This window comes from Oncorhynchus kisutch, linkage group LG22 (genome assembly GCF_002021735.2).
Source record: "Oncorhynchus kisutch isolate 150728-3 linkage group LG22, Okis_V2, whole genome shotgun sequence".
In the NCBI taxonomy this organism is placed as follows: domain Eukaryota; kingdom Metazoa; phylum Chordata; class Actinopteri; order Salmoniformes; family Salmonidae; genus Oncorhynchus; species Oncorhynchus kisutch.
The window spans coordinates 26,026,944-26,041,273 of NC_034195.2; the positions used below are offsets into that span (position 1 = coordinate 26,026,944).

Sequence of the window (14,330 nt, forward strand, 5' to 3'; positions counted from 1 at the left end):
ACATAGAAAAACAAAACTAGAACCCCACATAGAAATAATAAACTAGACTAACCCCCAGTCATGTCCTGACCTACTCTACCATAGAAAATAAGGGCTCTCTATGGTCATAGTGGTTCAAATGCTAATCATTGACTGAAACATTTCATGTTTGATCTGTAATCTCTAACTGCTAAAGCGGGGTGGGGGGGCATGGAGTGTGGGGGACCCCAACCCCTAGAGGTCGCCCTCCTCCCCAGATAGCATATGAACATGTCATAAGCCATGACAAAATAGTTAGAATTACAGAAAATGAGAACATTTTACAGAACATTTTCTCTATACCACATGGCAATATTATGGGGGGCCTTGCTCAGACTGTGAAACTGTGCTATGCCACTGAGTAAAATAAGTCACTGTCGTGTGAGCAGAATGAATGAAATATCCTCTACGTTCCCTCCATGGCGGTCAAAATAGAGCTTGTCATTGATTGCATGGCTACTGAATTAAGGAAAATTTGAGGTTTCAGGGAGAAAAAATGATTGTCCGTTGGTTTGCGCTCTCTGAATTCTAAGTAGCATTTGTAGTAAATACGAATATATTCGGCTCAATATAAATGCTTTTATGATGTAAAATTTAATCACGTAAAAGCATGACATTCCCTAAAGATGAGGGGTTATTGTGTTTGTGGATGCGGAGACCTCAGCCCTGTCTCTCTCCAAGCAGTCTGCACCAATCGTGTTTCTTCCCTACAGTACGTGTCTGATCCCTCTCTTCTTATTACAGATACTCAGGGAGAGGGGATGGAAAGCACAGGGCCAAAGACGCATACAGAGAGAGAGGGTTATCAGTTTGGACCACTTCTGTCCTGAGCTCATTGAGCTGAACCATGACTTCTCCATACTTCCCCTCAAATATTTGTCTTTTTATCTATCGCAGAAAATGTACTCTTCCAATCTATTTGGGGATACTAGTGGGAATTAAGGCAGAGTAGTGTAAAAATTTACTTCCTGCCTACCTGCCTGTGAATAAAGGGGGGGGGATGGGTGTTAGTGAAAGCCAGATTTTTAAAAGCTCTTAATAAGGAAGGCACAGTGTGATCTATTAGCCCGGAGACGGCACAGCTCTCCGTGGGCAAACACTTTAGCTGCTCCTGCGATAGGTCCATCTCTGTGTGGAGCAGTACACGGCTCTAACATTTGGCCTCCCTGATATCCTTAATTTTGTGGCGGGAATTTGATATAGTGCTGCAAATATTTGCTTAGGCACACATTAAAACGGTTTGCTCTGGATGTTTAGATAAACAAACCACGATGGTGTACTGAATGAAATAAATGTTAAACGGTGTATGGAATTGTAGACTTCACATATCTGGCCCTCCACACTGAAAGAATGCCTTTGTATGCTGACGTTCTATTCTGACAGATCGTTATTCCTCTTCCTGAGCTACTACTATTACATCCAAAGATGAACTGTTTATTAGCTGTGATTAAACACTCATGGTGCATGATCAATTGAAATCGAAATCTTCGCCAGGAAAACATATTTTGATATTAAAATGTTGACGATATCATAGAATTCTATGGCGACTGATCAAGTAGTGTTTAGACTTGATGGCTGCATTCTGAATACACAGTAAAAGACTGGATCTGTTTGATATTGGATTTTAGGCTAATGCTATTACAGTCTGGGCTAGCTGTTACCTGCTAGCTCTATGAGCTTCCTGTCATTGTCTTAGCCTTCCTTCCTGCACACACATTAGTTTATTCCCTTTCATTGGTCTTGCTTTCCACAGTCCTCTTCCCTTTTTAAAACCTTTCTATGCTGCCTCACGTCTATGTCTGCCATCACTGTTCTGGAGCTGGGAACAGGAACAATCGCCTTCTCCCAACTGGAACATCGGGTTGTGATGAACGAAGGCTGCTGGATACAATAGATCTAGGCCTTGGGTAACCATCGCAATCTCAGAGCCTATTTTTGTCAGTATTGCAACCATTCTTTCTTTTTAAGACCATACAATGACATTGTTACATATAACTATAAGTGGCATCACTACATAGAGATCTCAGATTATATAAGGGAGGACGCTGTAACAAGCCCAGACCATTTTTATCTGATATACATATCAACTTTCTTTTAAACCAACACTCTTGAGTGCCACTATTTGATTGTTTGGTCACCTGATTGTTCAAATACAGTACATGCCTATCAATACTGAAGGTAGGCTTATCCAGATTACAATGGTCCCTGAACTTGGCTGGAAAGGGAATGAAAGGGATATTTAGGGGTTTTGGCAATCAAGGCTTTTATCTACTTCCATTATGAAGGGAGTTAGAGGTAGTTTCGCTAACCAATGCTAACTAGCGTTAACGCAATTACTGGAGGTCTATGGTATCTACTAGCATGCTAGCTGTTACCATAGACCTTCAGTCATTGAGTTAATGTTAATTAACAATTACACTAACGCTAGTTAGTACCTTTCTTCAAACAGCACGCAGAGGCATACAAATGGTATCCACGAGTTCATCTGATTCATGGGGAAGTAGAAGGCTTCATTGCCCAAATCCTGAAGTATCCCTAAACAAAGTCAAACACTGGCTGCCTCCTGTATGTACAATGTCAGCTTCAAGGACACCCTTGCAACAGCAGATACAACGGAATAAATCTGGGAGCAGTTTAACCCGCTGAGTTCTGCCAGGATACTGCACTGTAAATTCAGTTCTGGATTCCGGGACTTGCGAACTGATAAAAGTAGAGTATCGGCAGCCAATCATATTTGGTTTGTAATTTGAGGCGCCTGTAGACTTAGCTCTTCCTTTGCAATGCTAGTGAACAATCTAAATCTGGTGTATCCAGGAAACCTTTTCGGATGTAGGATGGATATGAAACAGAGAGACTCAGTGCTTTGTCACAACAATACAGTGAGGAAGCCCCTCTGTACCAGACAGCAAAATGAAACATGTTTAGAAGGCCCAGTTTTGATTGGATTGAATCACAGATGATTTATTCTTATAAACTGTTTGCTTCGAGCCCTGAATGCTGATTGGCTGAAAGCTGTGGTGTACCACGGGTATGACAAAACATGTATTTGTACTGTTATAATTACGTTGGTAAACAGTTTATAATAGCAATAAGGGGGTTGTGATATATGACCAATATACCACGACTAAGGGCTGTATCCAGGCACTCCGTGTTGTGTTGTGCATAAGAACAGTCCTATGCCATGGTATATTGGCCATTTACCACACCTCATCGGGCCTTATTGCTTAATTATACTTTTTCCAGGTATCCAAGAGCTTGACAAATGTTGACTGATTTTCATGCTGTAGTTATAGAGAGACGGCCTGAGAGCTGGAATAGAGTTAGGGACTCTCCCTACATCTGCCTGCTTTTACACGGGTAGTACAGTACTATGCACTGTGTATGTCCCAGTGGTCTCTGTGTCTAAGGAAGCTCAGTCGAAGTCTGTTAATGGCCTGGAGCTGCTGTGAAGGGCTTGGTGAGACTTGGTTTCCCCAGCCTCCTGGCATCATGCAACACAGAGGAAAGCAGGGGAAGACAACGCTCACAGCACTCTGAGGCTCCATGTGATTAATGACAGTGCTGTGTGTTGTAGTGAGCATCCTCAGAGCAGGTACAGATCAGTCTTCCTGTAAGACAAATCTGACACTGCCCCCCCCCCTCCAACCTCTTCCAACTGCTCTTTCACCACTATCAAACCCTCAGCTAGTCACAGCCAAGTGCGCCCAGGCATCAGAGCTATAAATCATTGCTAAACAAAGCATGTTTCATTTGTGACGCTCAGGCCTGACATGCACGTTTATTACCTGTTGTAGGAAAACTGCACGAGTCCCCTGTGTCTGTCTCCTGTTTACCTTTGAGAAAATTGTCAAATAAGGGGAAAAACCAAATCCATGAAGAAAAACACAGGAAAGCTTAGATTATAGGTTTTCTATAGAATTCCAGAGACAAAGCCTGGCATTGCTGGATCATTTCACTGGCATTTTATGGTGGAGGATGTGCTTGCAATTTGTTCGAATGCTCTTGCCAAAGTTATTTAGCTAAGGATCTTTTGCACATTTGTAAGACATGAATACCAAATTATCTTTCATGGATTAGAATTGGATAGTCTGTGCCTGCTAGAAGTCATAATGCTTAGTTGAAATTGTGTACCTTACATTTTATGGCAACCATTTTATGTTAGAGTGGGTTAATGGAACAAACGTTTAGTGTATACAGTGAAGAAATGTAAACTTGATATTCTAGTCATTATTCAAATTGAACAAATGCAAGGTATTACATAGAAATGCAGTACGCAGTGTACTGCAGTTAGAATGTTACAGCTATTTTCCTGTAAAATAACATCACAATACCCTAATTTAAAAAAACATATGCACCTGTTTTGTGGACAATGCTCTATTCTACTATGAATCTATCCCAGAAAATGTAGGACAAAGCAGGCTGTTTATTCTGGGTGCCACACAATCAGTGGCAGGTGAACAGATTGTGCGAGATAATTCAAGTGAAAACTGGTCTTAGATGTTAGATGTGAAAGGACTGGAACAGATTAATTGTTTGAAATGACTCACAACAAAAGCAACACTAATGATTGGGTAGACAGTAATGTCAGTCTTTTTATGAACATGGCATGATTAGATAACATTCATTACGTTTTTATCATATGTGCATAATTATAAGTTTAGACATTAAGCTTTGATACTCTTTATCAAATCCATACTTTCTGATAATACTTTCTCAGATATTTTATACAGTATCACATATCAGTTGCATTGTCCTGGTCTGTGTGGCAGTCTTAGTACAGCAGTACGCTTTAGGGGCCCCAACATCTGGAGAAGATTTAGCTGCTTTAGGCTCAGTTGGCACAATGCAAGAGTAAAAAGGGTTGTGTCTGGGATGATATTAACTGTGAGGTGCATCTCACTTTCAATAATGTCATGGCACCTTCCTTTGAATGACTAAATTCATGCAGAAATGGTTCCTTCTCGGCTTTCAATATATTTGACTTGCAACTGATTCCTTGTATATTAAAATAATTGTGAAATTGAGTATACAATAACAAGATGAGACTCAAAAAGAATGTTCTTTCAGTGCCATCTTTAATGAGTTAACGGGTAGTATAAATTGACTTTTTATTTAATCATCTATCTTCCCTTTCTCTGGAGATGCATATTGGGAATAGATAACTGACAACAAGAATCTTGTTCCAGACAAGCTTTTTATATCTGTGATTTATGTTCAGTTTTTGCAGCATTGATTAGGTTGTCCAAATGGGCTATCTGCATTGGGGTTTTTAAACTAGACAAAGGTGAGGTGCGAGATAATATCGACTCTCACGGCATTTTTACACAGTTCAATGTTAGGTGTAACGTATGATTAAGTGAAGGCCATTCTAACAGCACTGAACTGTCACTCAATAATACAGCTTACTGTTTATCCTATGGTGGCTTACCTGACAAATAATACCACTGCTTTCAAAATATCAGTCAAAACCCAACACTTTCATTTTAGGTACGACTAGTATTCACAAAACCATTGCATAACAATGTATTTTGATTGATCTCAAGTATTTTTCAAACAATTACAGATGGTTTCTTTCAATTGTCATTCATAAATTATAGCCAACAATTAACTAGTGAATCATACTGCACATACATAAGATATTACAAAAATATGTCTCTAATGGTTTCATATAATGGGTAGGACCTCTTGTTTGGTCAGAGTACAACATCACATTATTCCGAATTTTGATCTGTGTTTATTGTAGAGATACTGCTAATGTTACCTGACAACAAAATGCCAGAGTGATTTATTTGGTAGTCATCTTAAGTGATAAATGAAATGATACTTGAAATTATGGACAAAATGAAAAATGGGAAGAGGAGTTTCATTTCTGACCTTGTTAAATTTTTTATGAGCTCAGTACGAGGGCTGGCACATTTTATAAATGAAGCCTTAGTCTGAATATTTAAGATAATTAAGGAGCTCATATTGTTGCTGGGAATTCTGTACTTCTCCCCGAGAAAGGGTCTAGCCAAAACAAACAGACAATAAGCTGTTTTGTGCTCCTCCACCCTGCGGAGTTCAGAAGCACTGAGCAGTGTGAAGAACAAAGCAGTATGGGCTAGAAAACCAAAGCCCAAGGGTTTAGAAATCCCCAGGGGAGATCATCTACTCATTAAAACAACGTGCTTTACATGCCACCTCAGTCACTCCTAAGAAGAGCACAGATGCAGGTACTAATTACAATAACCTACCTCTATGTATATTGTCAAAGTTACTCCACTAGAAAAAACATGCATGATATACAGTATATACAGTTGAAGTCGGAAGTTTACATATACCTTAGCCAAATACATTTATACTCAGTTTTTCACAATTCCTGACATTTAATCAGAGTAAAAATTCCCTGTCTTAGGTCAGTTAGGATCACCACTTTATTTTAAGAGTGTGAAATGTCAGAATAATAGTAGAGAGAATGATTTATTTCAGATTTGATTTCTTTCATCTCCTTCCCAGTGGGTCAGAAATTCACATACACTCAATTAGTATTTGGTAGCATTGCCTTTAAATTGTTTAACTTGGGCCAAAAGTTTTGGGTAGCCTTCCACAAGCTTCCCACAATATGTTGGGTGAATTTTGGCCCATTCCTCCTGACAGAGCTGGTGTAATTGAGTCAGGTTTATAGGCCTCCTTGCTCGCACGTGCTTTTTCAGTTCTGCCCACATATTTTCTATAGGATTGAAGTCAGGTCTTTGTGATGGCCACTCCAATACCTTGACTTTGTTGTCCTTAAGCCATTTTGCCACAACTTTGGAAGTATCAAGCATACTTCCAAAGTTGTCCATTTGGAAGACCCATTTGCGTCCAAGCCTTAACTTCCTGTCTGTTATCTTGAGATGTTGCTTCAATATATCCACATAATTTTCCTTCGTCATGATGCCATCTATTTTGTGAAGTGCACCAGTTCCTCCTGCAGCAAAGCATCCCCACAACATGATGCTGCCCCCCCGTGCATCACGGTTGGGATGGTGTTCTTCGGCTTACAAGCCTCCCCCTTTTTCCTCCAAACATGACGATGGTCATTATGGCCAAACAGTTCTATTTTTATTTAATCAGACCAGAGGACATTTCTCCAAAAAGTACGATCTTTGTCCCCATGTGCAGTTGCAAACCTTAGTCTGTCTTTTTTTTATGGCGGTTTTGGAGCAGTGGCTTCTTCCTTGCTGAGCGGCCTTTCAGGTTATGTCGATATTGGACTTGTTTTACTGTGGATATAGATACTTTTGTACCTGTTTCCTCCAGCATCTTCACAAGGTCCTTTGCTGTTCTACTGGGATTGATTTGCACTTTTCGCACCAAAGTACGTTAATCTCTAGGAGACAGAACGTGTCTCCTTCCTGAGCGGTATGACGGCTGCGTGGTCCCATGGTGTTTATACTTGCGTACTATTGTTTGTACAGATGAACGTGGTACCTTCAGGTGTTTGGAAATTGCTCCCAAGGATGAACCAGACTTGTGGAGGTCTACAATGTTTTGTCTGAGGTCTTGGCTGATTTCTTTTGATTTTCTCATGATGTCAAGCAAAGAGGCACCGCGTTTGAAGTTAGGCCTTGAAATACATCCACAGGTACACCTCCGATTGACTCAAAGATGTCAATTAGCCTATCAGAAGCTTCTAAAGCCATGACATCATTTTATGGACATTTCCAAGCTGTTTAAAGGCCCAGTCAACTTAGTGTATATAAACTTCTGACCCACTGGAATTGTGATACAGTGAATTATAAGTTAAATAATCTGTCTGTAAACCATTGTTGGAAAAATTACTTGTGTCATACACAAAGTAGATGTCCTAACCGACTTGCCAAAACTATAGTTTGTTTAAAATAAATTTGTGGAGTGGTTGAAAAAATTTGTTTTAATGACTCCAACCTAAGTGTATGTAAACTTCCGACTTCAACTGTATAACATGTAGAAATACCTGTGCTTTGTCTTCAAAGATGGATCGTACTCATTTACTGTGCTCCCTTTTGTGTTCTCCTCTGCCCTGAGGATATTCACCAATTTTACAGAGTAGCTTGTGACTCTTCAACTACGATACATGACCCTAACCCTCACCCCTAAACTGTTTTCATGGATCTGACAGAATTGGATGGGTGTAAGCAATATGGTGGAACCTCTGTCTAGGCTACCAGAGGACCAGGTGGAACCTAGGGGTTTCGGATAGGGATGTATTTTGGACTCGGTATGAAGGTGGGACTTGTATTTTCGCCCATGGAAGGTGAGACTTTTTAATTCATGAGTGACATGTCTCTTGGCCAACCCACATGGTTATAGATCTTGTTCAGCCTGACCCGTGTGTTGTGGTTGTGTATTCCCCTAGCTATGTGCTACATCTCGTTCCTCTCCCTAAGATTACATATCGTAATGAGTCGTTCTCATTACACATGTCATACCTCTACATTAACAGTTGTGTGCTGCTCTACGCTGGGCTTGGTTAGTGTTAATTACAGTTGGTAATGAGAGAACTCATCCAGACTGTGAGACATTGGGTATTTTTAGATGTTCGACAGGGTTATCTAACATTCAACTTACTTACTGCTTTATTCCTTTAGAAATAAACTGTAGACTTCCTTTCTATGTTTTGTGAAATAATATTTTTGCAGCCAATTACATGCAGTAGGAATGTAAATGTGTTAATGATTATTCTTACTATGAATTCAAGTCATATCTTTAACAAGCTTTAATACATTTTGGGGGGAGTTCTATATTAGTGTATTGTTACATTCAGACATTACTGTATACAAGTTCTTACAGTTGCTTTCAAAACAAATTCTGTCAAAATGATTTCAAATCAAGTTTCAAGACAGTGTATTGTATGTGGTTTGTTGACTGTCTCTGCCCCATGACTGGATTTGGAGAGTGCCCCCATTGAAAAAGCAGAGATGGGATTGGAGAGGGGCGCTGAGGGCTTTTTAGAGGGGCTGTTTTAATGAGCCTCAGATAAGTGTTATTTCAGAGCTGCATGGCCAGACCAAGGTCTCTGAAAAATGTGTGACACAGGGAACTTTGTGGTGTCCTAATTTACAAAGTAAACATCTATTTCTTTCTTCAATATCATATACCAGATCAAACTGGACTCGAATGTACTGTCTGAGGGGTATTTTCTTCAATCCATTTTTTAATTGGAAGGAAAGTCTCTGGAGCTATTTGTGGGGTCTGGTGCAAAGTTGGAAATGCCAGCTGTCTCCCATCAGAGCTCTGATGGAACCAGTTGTTATCTTTTGTGTTATTGCGACTTAATATTCATGCCAAATATATGATTTGATATTAATACATAATTCATGCATATCCATTTTTTTTAATAGAAAATTTACTTTGTTAACAGACTTTTTTCATACTTCATGATAATATGCTTCCTGTGGAAGAACCGACTGAGTTGAAAGGTGTTGCGTCTACTGCCGTGAGGTAGAGATGAAGGATCTCTTTCCTGAACCTTACATTAAAAGTACTGTAAATCATGTTTATGGGTCATTTTATTGACCAAATAGCGTTTAATCATCAGCTCATGAATACACTAGAGCCACTTTTTATCAGGAAAAGTCATTTTTACTTGATAAGTCATGATGTTTGCCCGTTTGAGTGTAAAAAACATTAAGAACACTTTCCTAATATTGAGTTGCACTCCCTTTTGAGAACAGAACAGACTCAATTTGTTGGAGGCATGGACTAGAAGGTGTCGAAGGCGTTCCACGGGTTTGCTGGCCCATATTGACTCAAATGCTTCCCACAGTTGTGTCAAGATGGCTGGATGTCCTGTGGCTGGTGGTCCATTATTGATACACACAGGAAATCGTTGAGGGTGAAAAATCCAGCAGGGTTGCAGGTCTTTACACACACAAACTGTGTGCCTGCACGTACTACTGTACCATACCCAGTTCAAAGGCAATTAAATAATTTGTCTTGCCCATTCACCCTCTGAATGGCACGTACACGATCCATGTCTCAATTATCTCAAGGCTTAAGAATCCTTTAACATGTCTCCTCCCCTTCATCGACACTGATTGAAGTGGATTTAACAGGTGACATCAATAAGGGATCATAGCTTTCACCTGAATTCACCTGGTCAGTCTATGCCATTGAAAGAGCAATATGTTGTACACTCAGTGTATATGAATCACAATAACACAATGAGGAAAACCTCCTAACACCTTCTGTGCCCATGACTGACAGCTGCGGCTGGTCCAGAGAGCCCCTGAGCCAATCCCTGTCAAACAACGCATGCCTGGCATGTCTGCGTCCATCTGGGGTCCTACCCTTCAAATTGCTGTCGCCCCACTCCCTCCCGGCAGAAAGACCAAGGGACAGGAGGAGCAGAGGGTGTGAAGTCAGGCCTCTCAGGGGCAAGAAGGAAAGCATCCAAAGCCAGCTGGTCTGGCTTTGAAGTACAAAAGAGAGAACGAGTGATACAAAGAAGAGAGACCGAAAGATAAAGAGAGGAAACATGAGATATAGAAAGTGAATCCTTGCAGGAAAAAACCTGAAGACCCTTTACAGCAGGTTCTGTGAAGGCATTTGTGCAACAACTCAAACAGGTGAGACACGCAGTGACATAGGCCTTTGTGTTACACAAAGGTTGGGGGGTGTCATGAGTGGCATCTTTGTCTTGACTTATGGAAGAGGAAGGTTGGATATGAGAAGTGTTACCCAGGCAAGGAGCATTGATGTGGACTCAACAGTACTATTTAGTAGGTGATGAAAGCAATGATGGGTGAGCAACAGCTCTTTCTACTGAGAGGTCATTCCCCTGAATCTCTTTAATTCACAAACAAACATGGTGATCATAAGATAGTTATATTTATTGTTATGCCTTAATCATGTGTTGAACTGCTGAACTGTGACATCACACAATGATGAAAATCTTAGTTGATGTGTTAAGGATTTATAACCTGGTTGATGATATTTATAGAATGAAAGAAAAAACGATTTGAAATTGGTGATATGCATAGTTAAATCAATTGTTGTGACATGTTATTGCATGAACACACTGTGAAAGTCTATAGCATGTTATAGCATAAACACACTCTTATAGAGTACATACAAAAATATACAAATCCACTTCCACAAACTTAGTAAATTATGCTGAACAAAAATATGAACACAACATGCATAAATGTTAACGATTGTACAGAGTTACAGTTCAAATAATGAAATCAGTCAATTCAAATAAATTCATCAGGTCCTAATCTATGGATTTCACATGACTGGGCAGGGGCACAGCCATGGGTGGGCCTGGGAGGTCATAGGCCCACCCACTTGGAAGCCATACCCACCCACTGGAAGCCAGGCCCAGCCAATCAGAATTTCTCCACTAAAAGGCTTTATTACAGACAGAAATACTCCTCAGTTTCATCAGCTGTCTGGGTGGCTGGTCTCAGACAATTCCGCAGATGAAGAAGATGGATGTGGAGGTCCTGGGCTGGTCCTGGTCTGCGGTTGTGAGGCTGGTTGAAAGTACTGCCAAATTCTCTAAAATTACGTTGGAGGCGGCTTATGGTAAAGAAATTAACAAAAATGATCTGCCAACAGTTCTATATGCTTTCTTATCAAGCTGGGGCCGTGGAGCAATACACGTTTTCTTCATTAATATCACCAGTAACTGTGTATATGGTGAGGTTTTCAGGGGTACATGGGAAGGTTTTCAGGGGTACATGGGGAGGTTGACAGGGGTACATGGGGAGGTTGACAGGGGTACATGGGAAGGTTTTCAGGGGTACATGGGGAGGTTGACAGGGGTACATGGGGAGGTTGACAGGGGTACATGGGGAGGTTGACAGGGGTACATGGGGAGGTTGACAGGGGTACATGGGGAGGTTGACAGGGGTACATGGGAAGGTTTTCAGGGGTACATGGGGAGGTTGACAGGGGTACATGGGGAGGTTGACAGGGGTACATGGGAAGGTTTTCAGTGGTACATGGGGAGGTTGACAGGGGTATATAGGTAGGTTTTCATGGGTACTGTATATGGGGAGGTTTTCAGGTATGGGGAGATTTTCATGGTTATATGGGATGGTTATCAGGGGTATATGGGGAGGTTTTCAGGGTTATATGGGGAGGTTGTCAAGGGTACAAGGGGAGGTTTTCAGTGGACCGGGGCTCACAAGTGTTTGTGAAACAGATCTACAGAATATGCCTCGCCATGGCAGGACTATTTTTGCAGGTGGCTTCTGCTTTGTCAGGACCAAAGTGGAGCTACAGAAACGGATTAATAAACCCACTAAAATCAATGATAGTACAGCCATAGGAACAATCTAATGTGGGATTAAGGAGAGCTTAATTTGAAGGATTCATTACTGTGACACAGTTGCTGGATTTTGGAGATCGAACATGCCTGGGATGTAACTCTGTGTCTGTAGAGGCAGGTCTACTGTGTAGTGTACACACCCTGTTTCCATGCAGTCACTTGGTGCTGCTCACTTGTGCTCCTAACACACACACTAGTCTGACATAAGGCCTGTATTTTCCTGATTCCTGTATACAGTCATTTTAAAGAAGAGCAAGAATTTGATACCCCAAATACATTGAGGGTTGTTCATCTAATGAGTTATAGCAATGGACATCCAAACATCCAAATGTTATTTTTTAACCTCATGGGTAACACTTTATAACATTCATGAATAGTCTTCAATAAACTATACTAAATATATAAACTATGAATATCCTAACTTTCTAATATATAAGAACGTAATTATTTGTAACTTGTAATCATGTATAAAGGTTTTATAAACATTGAATAATTCATAATGGCTTATGAAACTGATGATAGTATTAACCAGCTCATAACAGTGTGTGCAGACTGTGCACATTGATGAAAATAGTGCCAGATCATTTATTTATTTTATAGGTGTTTCCTAAACCCATTCTGGTAAGGTGCAAATGCTAAATCTCATCACAAATTGTCAAGTTACAATAGCGTTACTTTATTTCCACATGCACCTGTTCCTTTAAATCCTGGTAAAAACAATGTGAGCCCCGCACCACTCCTCTTCCTCAGATCCTGCACTTACACGTGACTTTGCCACATGCCAGCTATTCAGATCCCACCTCCCTTCTGTAATTGGTTTACTGACCAGCCGCTGAGTATTTCAATTGGATCAGAAACATGTCCTTTCAAAATCAATGTTCCCGAGTTGCTGTTGTCTTTGAGACATATGACGTCAATCGTAGGGAGTGAAGTGAAAGAAGCCAACAATCATAATTAGAATAATTTTTTACATTTTATTTTATTGCTGAGATTTCAATTTATATCGTCATTTGAATGAATTTGAGTATAGTTGCTGCCACATTTACACTGTCAATCACTTACAATGTAAGATAGCCTACATTGTTGTAGGCTGTATTACACTTCCTATGTCTCACTAACTTACTTTCCTCAAGACACAGATGTAGCAGATTTAAAACTTGACACTGGAATACAAAAGGGCAGGGGTGCAATGTTGACACCAACACTTCCAATTATCATGTAGCAAGAATGCAATTACTATGTTATTATCATTGTAAATTTGATACAAACCATATAAAGTTTACCAAACTGTAAATAGCACACATAGGCTCGGCCTACTTGAGTAACATAGAGCACATCTTACTAATCATGTCATCAGATAGCCTATATCATGCCTTCGCGCACACTCTATTTCACTGTAAAAGTCACATTTATCGAGGTATATAGGTAGCCTACGATGAAAGTTAAACAAGTTTGGGTATAGTTTTTGTAACGATAGACATGAGCGGGAGGAGGTTGATTTCTAACTCGTCTGGTGTTCGTCAGATAAGGGGAGGAGTCTCACTGACAAGAAACTGGCTCTACTGAGTTTGGCTGCTCCCTAAAATAGCAGTTGTGTGTAAATGTGACTGAAATTACGTTAATGTTCCACGCACACGGTATCCATTGGAGGCTCTGATATAGAGTATCTATATACAGCGAGGGACTTGAGAGACAAGGTGAGTAATAAAAATAGCAACAATATTGCACTCGTGTGAGAGAGAAAGCGCAAGAGGGAGACGTAGAGTGAAAAGCCATCCCATACTGTAGCGCTATTATATTATGTCAGTTTCTGTGTCTATGCTGGATAAAAACATTTTTATTTGTATGCCTATGAAAAGGCTACAGTTATTTAATATTCATATCGATCGTATGAACGTGCGTCTTTGTACTTATTGACCCAATCGACTAAGTGAAGAGTTCCGCTATCTTTATCTTTTTTAATTTGATAGTTCACGGTTAATTTGATAAACTTTTTCGGAGTCTGTCATTTTAAGGATATTTTTTAGAATAA

The 14,330-nt window shown here is 40.2% G+C and overlaps 1 protein-coding gene across 4 annotated transcripts in view; it reads left to right on the forward strand.

Annotated features, from left to right (window-relative positions):
- The first annotated feature begins 10,344 nt into the window (after positions 1–10,344).
- LOC109866907 (myocyte-specific enhancer factor 2A) overlaps positions 10,345–14,330 on the forward strand; it is a 96,826-nt gene continuing 92,840 nt past the window's right edge. Inside the window, exon 1 of one of the 4 annotated variants that reach the window (XM_020455807.2) lies at positions 10,345–10,589. The gene's annotated coding sequence lies outside the window, so the exon portion shown is untranslated. Of the gene's footprint in view, positions 10,590–13,746; positions 13,996–14,330 lie in introns of those variants that run through there. The other 3 variants (XM_031802065.1, XM_020455808.2, XM_020455806.2) reach the window with 3 other exon arrangements.